Genomic DNA, 12,702 nt, shown 5'->3' with positions numbered 1-12,702 from the left:
TCTAGCTCTCTTGAAGACACCAACTGTCTGGGTTTTTTTCTTGCAACTTTTTTCTTTCGTGGTAGGGTTTGAATCGAAGGGTCATCAAGATGCATGAGGTGTTTAAGACGCACCGCTGTCGTTGGGCTCCTATATGCTTGGCTTTCACTTGCCCTTGTGAAATATACCAAGTCATTGTGACAACAAGAGGTAGAGAGGGTATATATGGAGAGAATGAACTTGGTTAAATCATTTCTGAATCAGCAATCGAGATGAAACGATTGCACGATTTCAGTGAGAGAGAAGAAGAACGTAAGAGGCAGCGAAGTGACGTATCGCCTCACACACGAAAAGAAGTGTTCGCTCAAAACGAAGACATGAGCAAACCTGAACCAACACCTTCCACGTCTGCGACCAGACATAGAGAGCCCACTCCAAACCAAAGTCCATCAGTTAACCCTGAAAAGTACTATCACATTCGAGAGACGGAAAAGCGACCCTCTAGAAAATTTAGAACCACGACTTACACCTACACGGTGAAGTTTAAAGATTTCAAGTCCGACGTACCATTGGAGAAAGCAGAAGGGTTTATCACCGAGATGTGGGATTCTTTGCTCACCACACTAAAGCGACAATGTCAACCCAAAGAAGACGATTTCTTGACACTATCCATAGATCACGACAGCTTGAAATCCCCTGTTTGGATCGAGTTTAGCAGACCCGCAGAACTAACCCCTTCCAAAGTCATGGACAAGATTCAACACGTACAACAATCTAATGATCAGTTTGACATCACCGATGGTAAAGCCACACTGAAAATGGCCCACGTCTCTCCTCCTCAAGGGACTGGACGCAAAAAGGTCTTATTGGTGGACGACCTTCGCAACACCAAAACAAGTCTCGTCCGAATTAACAACCCTCAAGACCAGATGTGTTTAGCCCGTGCCATCGTGGTGGGACGAACCTATGCCAACAAGAACGACACGGTAGAATGGAAAAGAACCTGGAAAACTATTCAACGATCCGATCGAGCCAAACAACGAAATGAAGCAGAACTCCTGTTACAACAAGCCGGACTGTCCAAAGACACACCCTGTGGCATTCCTGAGATGCAAAAATTGCAAGATGCCCTAGCTCCACGATACACCTTGAAAGTGCACCCTCAAGAAGTGCGCGGACCTCTCTTGTTTCGAGGCCAAGACTTTAAGGACGGAAAATACATTCATGTCTATTATCACGATGAACATTTCGATACCATTACCGCCATCCCCGGATTCCTGGGATACAGATATTACTGTGAGAAATGTGACCGTGGTTATAATAATCGAGAGCAACACAAACATTGTGGATCGAAATGCCCAGGATGTTTGGCCTCTCCACCCTGTCTGAGCGAAGGGCAAAAACCATTGCATTGTCCTGCTTGTCTGCGCACGTTTGTCAGCCCTGCCTGTTACCAACAACATCTGAAGACGCAAGGTTCACAGCAGAAATGTGCTTGTCAACTCCTGAGATTGTGCCCTACGTGTAGACAAGGCATACGTACCAATAGTACCAAGGCACACGTATGTTCAGGAAAAAAAAATGTCACATTTGTCATCACATCGTGGACTTGAAACACCAATGCTACGTGCAAAAATACCAACCCCAACCAGAGAAAGAGGATGGTCACAAGAAGAAAAGCAATTTCATCTATTTCGATTTCGAATGCATGCAAGAGACTGGCATTCACATTCCAAATTTCTGCGTGGCTCATCGAGCGTGCGAGAAGTGCATTCAAGAACCTATCTTCAGTCATTGCTCTCACTGCAGCAAGATTCCTGGAGGACGTGAAAAAATCTTTCGGGGACCGAACACGCTAGCCGATTTCGCTCGATGGGTCTTAGATCCCATCGACAAGACGTGGAGCCAAGAGGACATCGAACGTTACGGAGATTGTCATCGTCATGCCACGGTGATGGCTCACAATTTCTCCGGATACGATGGACAGTTTCTTCTCAGATACTATACGGAACATGGCACCGAACGTCCTAAAGTGACTTTGAACGGAGCCAAAATCATTTTCATGCAAGTGGGACAAGTACAGTTTAAAGATTCGATGAGCTATTTGGTCATGCCTTTGAGTCGAATGCCTAAAACGTTTGGAATGACAGAAATGGCTAAAGGGTACTTTCCACACTTTTTCAATACGGAAGCCAATCAACACGCCGCTCTACCCCATTTGCCTGAGGCTCACTATTACGACCCCGACAACATGCGTACCGAACAACGAGAAGCTTTCTACGCTTGGTACCAGGCTCACGCCTCGGACCCTTTCGACTTTCAGGAAGAAATGCTAAAGTATTGTCGTTCCGACGTGGACATTTTACGGCGTTGCTGTGGAAAATTTCGAGAACTGTTCATGGAACACGAAGGGGTCGATCCTTTGAAAGAAGCTTGCACCATTGCCAAAGCGTGTTCCTCAGTGTATCGACAACGATTCATGCCTGAAAACACCGTGGCTGTCATCAGCCCTCAAACGACCAACTTTGTCAAACGTCAATACTCGGTCAAAGCCCTACGTTGGTTACATTACTTGTGCGACAAGGAAAACAAATGGATTCAGCATGCCCGCAACGGAGGGGGTGAAAAGACCATCGGAACGTATTCGGTAGATGGCTGGGACTTAGAAAACCCGAAGATCGTGTACGAGTTTAACGGTTGCTTATTTCACGGATGTCCCGTCTGTTACCCTGATCGTAGCACTAAAAATCTGTTTTTACAACGAACCATGGAAGACTTGTACCAGGACACTTGTCAGCGGCGCCTAAAGTTGGAACAGAAAGGATACCAAGTGGTGGAAATGTGGGAACACGAGTACGATCACCGTATGAAAACCGATCCCGAGTTTAAACGCCTCGTGGAAAGTTACCAGTTCATGGACCCGCTGAACCCGAGGGATAGTTTGTACGGAGGAAGGACCAATGCCACCTGTTTGCTGTACCAAGCCGACGAAGAGAAAGGAGAAGAAATCAAATACTTGGACGTATGTTCGCTGTATCCCTACGTGTGCAAATATTGTCGCTTTCCTGTAGGGCACCCGCAATTGTTAACGGAACACATCGACCTGAAAAACATTCGACAATACGAAGGCTTGATCAAGTGTAAAGTTTTGCCTCCCACGAACCTATACCATCCCGTCTTACCTCACCATTGTCAAGGCAAACTGATGTTTCCATTGTGCCGTACTTGTGCCGAAACGTGCAACCAAGACCAACCTTGTCAGCACACCCAGGAAGAACGTGCCTTGACGGGAACCTGGGTCAGCGTAGAATTGTTCAAAGCTCTGGACATGGGATACCAACTGTTAGAAGTGTACGAAATTTGCCACTTTCCCAAGACACAACAATACCACAAGGGTGATCCCAGTCAGAAAGGCATTTTCGCCGACTACGTGGATGCCTTTTTGAAACTGAAGCAAGAAGCCAGCGGCTATCCTTCCTGGTGTCACACTCCCGAAGACCAAATAAAATTCAAAGAGAATTACCGGGAACAAGAAGGCATCACTTTAGACCACATAGAGAAAAACGAAGGCAGGCGATCGTTTGCCAAAGTGATGTTAAATTGCTTGTGGGGAAAAATGGCACAACGACCGTGTTTACCCAAGACGGAATATTTGACAGAACCTTCCCGCTACTTCCAAATGATTCACGACAAAACCAAATACATGAAACACGTGGACGTCGTTCGTGAGGATTTGATCTTGGTCAATTACGAAGAAGATCTGGACTTTGTACAAGACGACCCTTTTGGAAATGTCATCATTGCGGCTTACGTGACAGCCCATGCTCGCTTAAAATTGTACGAAGCTTTAGAACTGTTAGGGGAACGCGTCCTGTACTTTGACACGGACAGTTGCATCTACATCGATCGACCGGGTCAGCAACACCCTAACATCGAAGAAAACCGTTTAGGAGCCTGGACAGACGAACACCCCGACGACAAGATTCTAAGTTTCGCGAGTGGCGGTCCTAAAAATTACGGCTACCAATACCGGGACAAACAAGGAGAAGTGCACACGGAGTGCAAAGTGAAAGGACTGACTCTGAATTATCGTACCAGTCGAGTGGTCAACTTTGGGGTATTGAAAGAAGCCTTGCAATCGGGAGAGGATGGAAACTTTAAAGTGACCACTCACCAACCGAACAAGATTGTACGTTTACCCACTCACCACATCGTCAGTCGACCCCTGGAAAAAATCTATCAAATCGTGTACCAGAAGCGAGTGAGACTTCCCAATCACTTTACGTTGCCGTACGGTCACATCGATATTGGTCAGCATATAAAAAGGGACAACGTCCAAGACCAATAGTTCATTGTCACTACCAAGACCAATCGACAAAAATGAATCCTTTCAAACAGCAAGTATAGAGCGTAAGACTCAAGTCCAACGAGAAACTCGGGTGTGATTCTATGCCTCACGATCACATCACCAATGCAATAGCACATCTTAGTTGTTATGTACTAATGCCATGACAAACTACGTGCAACCAGTGAAACTTCCAGACCACAAAACTTTACCTTATGGACATGCTGATATCACCCAGTATAAAAAGGGACGACTTCCAAGAACGACACTTCATTGCAAGGACAAGCGACGAGAAAGATGAATAACTCTACGCAGAAGAAAAAAGAGAAGGTACAAACATCATTGACCTCTTTCACCACCATACCGTCACAGCAAAGTGCGTTCAAGAAGGGAAAGGATTCAATAGACCTAAAGGAGTATTTTAGCATCCAAATGACCCAGACAGCGACCTCGAGAAAATTTAGAACGACAACTTACACCTACACGGTGAAATTTAAAGACTTCGCGTCTGACGTTCCAGCCGAGGAAGTATCAGGTTTCATTACGGATCTACTTGACTCACTGTTAGAGGAACTCAGATGTCATTGCCAAGTCAAAGATGAAGGTCGTTTGAGCCTATCTATGTATCACGACAGATTGAACTCGCCTGTATGTCTCAGATTTAGCACACCTGCAGAAATAACTTCTTCCAAACTTTTGAGGGCTATTGAAGACGTGCGGTCGGTGAGAGAAAAATTTGACATCACCGATGGAAAAGTGACTATTCATATGGCATATGTTGTACCTCCATGGGAAGAAGACGATCACTGTTCTTGATCTGCTTACCGATAAGTGTACCTAGCACGATGGACGTAACAGCAGATTTACGACTGACAGGGAATACGAGATCGGAAACATCTATGCTGGGAAACAAGTGGTAGCTGACCAGATTTTAAACAACGTGTGTAACGGATAGAGAGACAAACACGAACTTTCTCTTATTTGATTGTTTGTTGCTTGTTTTGTTTTAACTTTTTCTTATAAACGAACATTTAATGTAAATTCGTTGCATATGAAGTGATTTTAGAAAGGAGTGAACGTTAATTTTAAACATTAGTTTACTAGAGTCAATAACTAAACAACTCGTAAATATGTTTCTTTTATGTTCAAATGTTTATGTATTTAATGGATAGTGCTTAGACCAAAGCACAGGCTAGAGAGCCCATGTATATATGTACTTGAATAAATGTTTTGAACCCATACAACAGACTTTTCTTTATCTAGTCTCTATTCTATCTGTGAGTCTTTCTTTAGAATATTTCTGTCCTCTTTTATGTGTGTTTGAATGTGTATTTGTTTGTTTCTGTATGTCTATGTTTGTCCCTATCAACCCTTTGTCCCTACAAATACATTTCACCCTATAAAAGGTTTTGACCCTATAAACCTATGACGTTACCAATGTTTAATTCCCACTGATCCCCAGGTGACATTCCCATGTTCAATTTCCATGTTCAATTCCCCTTGTCGCTAGAGTGACCCAGGGTTTTTCTCCATGTTAAATTTCCCTTGTCGCTAGAGTGGCCCAAGGGGTTTTGTAATGCTAATTCCCATTGTCGCTAGGGTGGCCCCATATACTACTAATGATAGTTTAGTATCTGATGTTTCAAAAAACTTGAACACATTTGTCCCAAGAAAGATTTTGCATATGATGCCCGTTCTTTTCATTTGCATGTGTGAACTTTGGTCCATTTCCAGAAGGAGAGATTATAGTCATGCATGGCTGCCTAGAAAGTTACTGATTGTGTTACTTTCAAGTCAGTGGTGATGTGAATAATATTAAGCTCAGTTTAATGCTTATACAACTAGAAGGGATATCTTACCATATTTCATGTATTTATTCATACCCTTCAGTTTTTCGTACACAATCCAGTTATCAAATTAATAATTATTTAAATATATCATATTTTTTCGTGCATTTCACTTTGCATTTTTCAAAAAATCCTTTAAACTATCGGACCTAACATCTATAATAAGAAGATTTACATTTGCAAAAAAAGATTGATGATACCATATAGCCATTATATTTTTACAAAAATTAGTAATACATTGTTGTTGAGAAAATACAATGATTGATGCATAAGCTCTCATATTGTCATTACAATATATAATGGTGTCATTAACAACTGGACAAAGACTTCACGGAACATAATCTCTAATTATCATTAATTAGTTCTCCTTCTTAAGTCCGTCACCGTAACAAAACACCACGTGCATTTCAAAAAGAGTTTGGAAGCCCTTTGATGTTTTCTTATTAAACAAAAATTAAATCTGAGCACATGCTAAAGTGAAGACCACAGACCATTATAGTCATTACAAAAATAAATTACATAAACCTTGTATTTTTCTATCATCAATTTGAAAGCCATGGACTCCTTTCAAAATCGATTTGTACATATACAATCTTTTAAGTGCTTCTGCTGTTTTGGCTTGGATATAATTAACATTTTGTTATGAACGTATTCTACAATATACCCCGTTATTATTGTTATTTTTACTGGTGAGTTTGAATAAATATAATGTGTATGACTGCTGGTCTTTACAACATCTGCTGTATGAACAATGGCTTCAATAGCACATTGACAGATTTTCATTTTCCTAAAGAGAGCCCCATTTCCATACTAGCAGCCTTGCTAATATGACCTCTTCTGTTGATTCTTGCCCCCATCTACTTTCAACTGGAATAACCAAAGCTCTAAGTATATTTAATTTGAGTGTAAATAACACTGCATAGCCATGTAGTTATTCTAACAATGTATATTGTATTTAGAACAAGAATGAATTGTTGATTTAGAGGTGCTCATTGATAATGGAATATAGTTGTCTGAGGATTATCACAATTGTCAGGTAACTTGAAATAGTCTTTTTTCTCTTTGCAAAAGCTACTATTAAAAACTGCCCTGAGTAAATAGTCTTGTACATGGACAAAAGTTTCTTTCATCTCTCTCTCTCTCTTTCACACACACACACACACATACTCGTGTGCATTAACTAAAATGTATTTTTAAGTTCTTTCTATTTTTTTGTAATTTGAAAATGAGGTTGTGACTGTAAAAATACAAATGAGACAGAAAATATACATTTTATTTTGTTCCTTTGTACCGTTTGCTTGTTGAGTAAACATGGATTCCGTAGAACTTGATCGGGTATGATCCCTTTATTTTTCGTACAAAGTCAGTACCACAAAAAGGTAATTATTTATTTTACATATAATTTTTCATACACTGAAATTAATAATTATTTTTTCGTGTATGAAAAATTGCATAAAATATCGTAGTCCTAACAGAATTGAGAAAGAGAAGAAAAGATATCTAAGTCTTTGGCAAATATGGCAAATGTGGCTGTTAACATTTTATCCCACTCATTTTTGGTGATGGGGGATAGAAGATTCCTCTCTTAGGTAAAAATCCTTTCAGCACACATCCAATTTTTCTTGGTGGTTATTGTGTTGTACATGATGCAGCATAGATTTTGTTTTAACATAAAGGTCATTCCCGTTAAACACATTACTTTTACAGTTTTAAATAGGATTTAAAAAAAGAATATTTTCTTCATCCTGGGATTAGTCTAGCCTAGCTCTATTCCCTGAATCTGTGATCAACCCAGAATACAATTCTTATGCAGGGATCAGCTTAGCATAGATTTAGTTAAGATGGGATCAGCCCAGAATACATTAGCATGATTGGATCAGCCTAGCACATAGTCTACTTAAGTTGGGATCAGCTCATAATACACTTGAATGCTCAGGATCAGCCTAGCACAGATTTTACTTGAGCTGGATCAGCCTAGCACAGTCTACAGAAGCTGGGATCAGCCCAGATTATATTGTAATGCTGGGATCAACCTAGTACCAATTATCCTTGAGCTGGGATCAGCCCAGAATAGACAATAATGCTGGGATCAGCCTAGTATAGATTTAATTGAAGATGGGATCAGACCAGAAGATACTCAAATACTGAGATCAGCCTAGCACAGGTTTAACTTGAGGTGGGATCAGCCTAGCACCAGTTCTAATTGAGCTGGGATCAGGCATATAATACAATGTAATGCTGGGATCAGCTTAGCACCAATTAGGAATCTGTCTTTTACACTGAGCTGGGATCAGCCTCGCACCAAATCTACCTGAGCTAGGATCAGCTCAGAATACACTGTAATGCTGGGATCAGCCAAGCACCGATTGGGAATCAGTCTTTTACATTCAGATTCTAGCCATGAGTAGCCCCAACAGAGAGAGTCAAATATTTTAAAATATTTTAATTAAATATTGATGTTACTTTACTTGATATTTTAGAATATAGGTAATAATGAATAGTGGCATGTGTGAGAGAGAGAGAAAGAAAGACAGAATGCATATACTCATGTATCCGATGTTTCATACAATACATGTATTAAATTTTTTCTCTTACAGTTCAGTATTGTTTTGTTATGCGTAAACTCTAACTTGTTCACTGCACGGAAAAATCAATGCAAACAAAGGTAAGCTTGTCCATGTGCTGACAGTACTTGGCAGAATGGTTAGTGTTATTGCCTGCTGGGTACAGAGCTCACAGAATAGATGAAAAGATCCAGGTGAACTTTTCAGAAGTATCTTCCCCTATAAATACTAATAATTAAAAAAAATAGAAAGGAAAAGAAAAACAGTGACTAGCATTATTAAAAATGACTACAGTACCTGATCATAGTCTCTATGAGCTTTACACAGCTACTGTACTGGTAATATGAGTCTCCATAAGCTCTCCACAAGTAGCATTTCTATTACTAAGCAAAACATAGTGACTAGTATTATCTAAAATTTGCAATCTAGACTCATTAATTTGTTTTGGTGAGCTGTCTATAAAACACTGTTTTGGCATTTGAGCAAAAAGAATTAAGTAGGTTTTCAAAGCCCTCTTGAATTTGGTATAAGTGCTGTACAGCACACACACAATTCTCTTCCACTTGCACTGCTGTAGCAAATTAGCTGGAGATGAACTTATTTACGTTGTTGATTTTTGTCCTCCAGGATAGCATATTTTGGTAAGTGTCCAATGTTATAACCCTTTCAGTTAGAGGAGTCTCATCTAGAGCCAAAATGCTTCCAGAATAAATGTAGCCGAACTTTACTAATTCTGGGTCACTGAGAACAAAAATATTTCTTAAAATTGTTGATTGGCTCTAGTTGTAAAGATAGGATACTGGGTCAGTATATACGAGCCTTGATTTGGGAATAGCGGAAGGAAAAGTTGCATTTTAGGCAAAACAATGAATCATGCAATCTGAAGCTGGTGTTACATCATAAATGATATTAATTGCATCATGTTATTCCAATTAGTCATGGATGATGCAATCATAACTAAGCTTACATGACTGCTGAACAAATTGCACTATATCAACTGTAGAAATCATTAATTGTCATGCTCTGTTTTTTTAAGTGTTTGATTTTGCAAAGGGACACATTTCTGTGTAGCGAAAAGTGAGCAGAGATGCCTCATACTTATGTGAACAATGCAAATAACTTCTGCTATGTTTATGGTGAAGTGAACTTTGCATCACAAACGCACAGTATAATCACTATGGTTAAGAAAGCCTATCACCCTTTTTTTGACTGCAAAATTGGAGATCATTACAAGAGGTAGGCCCCACACATATGCTGCAACACTTGTGCAACAGATTTTTGCCAGTGGTTGAACAAGAAAAGGAAATCTATGCCTTTTTGCAGTGCCAATGATTTGGAGAGAGCCAACAGATCATATCAACAATCATTACTTCTGCATGGTGCCTCCAGTTGAGAAAGGTGTGTCCCCCCAAAAAGTGTACTGTGCATTATCCAAAGATTCCATCAGCTATACACCCAGTACCCCAATGGAGAAGGACTATTGGTTCCTGATGCACCAGAATCATTTTCTCTTGAGTCAGATGAGGAAGAGGAAGTCCTAAACCATCAATGTCACATGACTGATGTTTCATCCCATCCTCCTCTTTTGAACCACACATCATAACACAAGGTGAACTGAATGACCTTATCAGGGATTTGGAACTATCCAGTAGTAAGGCAGAGCTGTTGGGCTTCAGACTACAGCAAGGGAATCTCGTAGCAGGTGATGTTAGGGTTTCCATGTTATGTGACTGTCAAAAGGATCTTGTCCCATTCTTCTTCATGGAAGGTGATCTTGTAGCCTGCAACAACATCAATGGTGTGATGGTAGCCCTCATGATCCAGATGATTGGAGACTGTTCATTGATTCATCAAAGACGAGTCTTTAATTTGTTATGCTGCTTAATGGCAATGTTTTACCATCAGTTCCAGTTGGTCATGCAGTCCATATGAAGGAAACCTGTCAAACATGAAACAACTTTTGAGGTGCATAAATTTATGAACAACATATGTGGCAGCATTGTGGGGGTTTGAAGGTTAAAGCTCTCTTGGTCGGTCTGCAAACTGGATACACAAAGTACTGCTGTTTTCTCTGTAAATGAGATAGTCATGCAAGAGATTCCCACTACATCAAGAGAGATTGACCACTCCAACAGTCATTGGAAGATTTTGTTACCACCCTTGTACATCAAGCTGAGTCTGATGAAGAACTTTGTCAAGGCCATGGACAAAACACAAGCAACTTTCAAGTACCTCCATAGAAAGTTTTCAAGGTTAAGTGAAGCTAAGATAAAGGAAGGTGTCTTCAAATAAAGATAAAGATAAAGGAAGGTGTCCTCAGATTAGTGCACTTCTTCGAGATGATGTTTTGACTGTACATTGCGTTGCAAGAAAAAGATAGCCTTCCAGTTAGTGGCAAACAATTTTCTCGGAAACAACAATGCAGACAAATACAGGGAGTTGGTGGAAAACCTCCGCAAGGCATACAAATGCCTTGGTTGTAACATGCACTAAAGATGCATTTTTTGCACTCTCATCTAGTTCTTTTTCCACTGAATTACAAAACAGTGAGCAACAAGCACAGCGAGTGATTTCACCAGGACATTCCAACAGTGAGGAATCAATAGCAGGGCAAATGGAGTGCATCAATGCTTGCGGATTCCTGCTGGAGAGTGACACGAGATGCTCCATTTAATGAATATAAGTGACAAGCCAAGAAGCACTGAGTAGACACTGAGTAAGGACTAAACTATGTACTTTATATATACATAATAGTTTTTTGCATTTTGTTTCATGATAAATTTTCTTTATATAACCCTTTTGTTTTTTAAAGTGTTACATAAATTGAATAGGTGAAATATTATCATGCAAAGCAACCCGGATCAACACATGAAAAGATTATGACTAAAACTGTACTATCTACATAATATATATAAACATAAAATCTCAAAACTTAAATATCATGGAAACATTAGCCAAATAGTTGTTTTAATTGTCATATTTGAATTCAGCACATCAAAATCCATAATAAATAGCAGATTTTATCACTGAAGCCGATGTCTTCTATAATTTTTGAGACCAATTATAATTGGTCATAGGCAGCTCATTTTCACAGTTATTGAACTAGGTAACCCTTTTGTGGTTGTATGGTAAATACAGTGGTTGATAGAATGATGATTGGCTGAAAATAAGTATCTCTCCACCTCCAAATATGTAATTTCTCAGAAGAAGTTTATGTATGTATAAATTGTATGAAATAGTTGGTTTGAATGTAAAATAATTTTTCATTTTAAAACGCTAACCACAAACTCGGTTTCTCATAGATGAAAACTCACTGGACAAGGGTTTTATAGCGAGCACCTACAAGAGAATTTTGTTAAAAAGGTGCAAAGAGCATTTAATTTTGTTACAAAAGTTTCCTCTTGGATACATTGTTCATAAGATGTAAGGATAATTTGACACTTTTACCCCAGAACTTAATAATTGTGCCGAGCATTGATGTTTTGATATATTGAAATGTAATTATTGATTTGTGCCTTATGCTGACCAGTACACCTTGTGAGAAAGGTCCAGGATGATATATGCCTTTAAGTCCTTCATCACCAGTTTTATTAGCCAGTTTTGGATAAATTTGTAATTGTACAAGGAAGTTGTTTACGGTGAAAGTTTTTATGTTTAAGGTACCAATTTTTGAGTTCATGCTGGTTTTTAAAAGCAGGTATCATGACATAGCCTATTAAAGTTTCTCAGTGCTATCAATAACATGTCACTTTCACCTCTTCTTATATATACCATTTATAATATAATTGTAACATCTGTACCTTTCATATCTTCTCTTTTTGTGCTTCATAAGGTCGGTGTCTTACATTGCAGGACTGTGAATCTAATTGTTATAATGTTAGTCTTTGTACACCTCTCCTCCTAGTCCCTATATCCATTTACTTATGGTTTTAAATTCATTTGTAACAAGCCACAGTGAAAGTGATGT

Source organism: Sinohyriopsis cumingii, unplaced genomic scaffold, assembly GCF_028554795.1.
Source record: "Sinohyriopsis cumingii isolate HCF-2022 unplaced genomic scaffold, ASM2855479v2 utg000127l, whole genome shotgun sequence".
Classification (NCBI taxonomy): Eukaryota; Metazoa; Mollusca; class Bivalvia; order Unionida; family Unionidae; genus Sinohyriopsis; species Sinohyriopsis cumingii.
This window is presented reverse-complemented; position numbering follows the sequence as displayed.